This window comes from Triticum aestivum, chromosome 5B (genome assembly GCF_018294505.1).
Source record: "Triticum aestivum cultivar Chinese Spring chromosome 5B, IWGSC CS RefSeq v2.1, whole genome shotgun sequence".
Taxonomy (NCBI): Eukaryota; Viridiplantae; Streptophyta; class Magnoliopsida; order Poales; family Poaceae; genus Triticum; species Triticum aestivum.
In genome coordinates, this window is record NC_057807.1 from 336,144,336 (window position 1) to 336,145,113 (window position 778).

Sequence of the window (778 nt, forward strand, 5' to 3'; positions counted from 1 at the left end):
CCTGGCCGTCGAGCCTCGGCAACCCGGAGACGGCGGAGCTATGCCGATATGGCCTCCTCGTGCCGCCGGGCTGCCGTCTTCCCAGTAGTGGAAGATCAGTGCTGACGGCTACACGGCGCTTGGCCCCGGCGCAACGCCGGAGAAGCTCCGGACACGCGTCGGCGGCCGCCACAACATCATAGGTCGTCATGCCTTCTGGAAAGGCAAGGTCTACGATGAGGTGATCGCCGCCTTTCGCCTGGCGCCGGCCGGCGTCACCCCCGACCTCACTGGCGTGAGCGGCGGCCCTCGCGCCCCGGCACCAGCACACGGCCCGGCCCCGCGGGGGCGCCATCGTGGAGCTGCCCGCCAACCAGCACCCCCGACGGCTGCGCCCGCACGTGCACCGGTCGTTCCTCCCGCCATGGAGCTGCCGCCGGAACAAGTCATCCTCCGCGAGGACGGCGATCCGGATGACACACCGGGTTGGCACGTCACCCTACGGGCATCGGAAGCAGCGGCCGCAATCGAAGCCGCCGAGGCCATGGCAGCAGAGGAGGCCACGATGGTGGCGCTGACGGAGGACGAGGAGGCGGCGCCGGCAGAGGACGACGACCCCGACGACTGGGATGACGACAACAGTGATGACAGCGATGACGGCGAAGGCGCCGTCGTGATCGACCTGCTAGCGGCTAGCGACGACGATTAGCGTCATTTTTATAATTTTCTTTAAATATGTAAAATACCTTTATATCTTGAATGAAAAAAATATGTTGTTTAAAATATGTGTACCGGATAG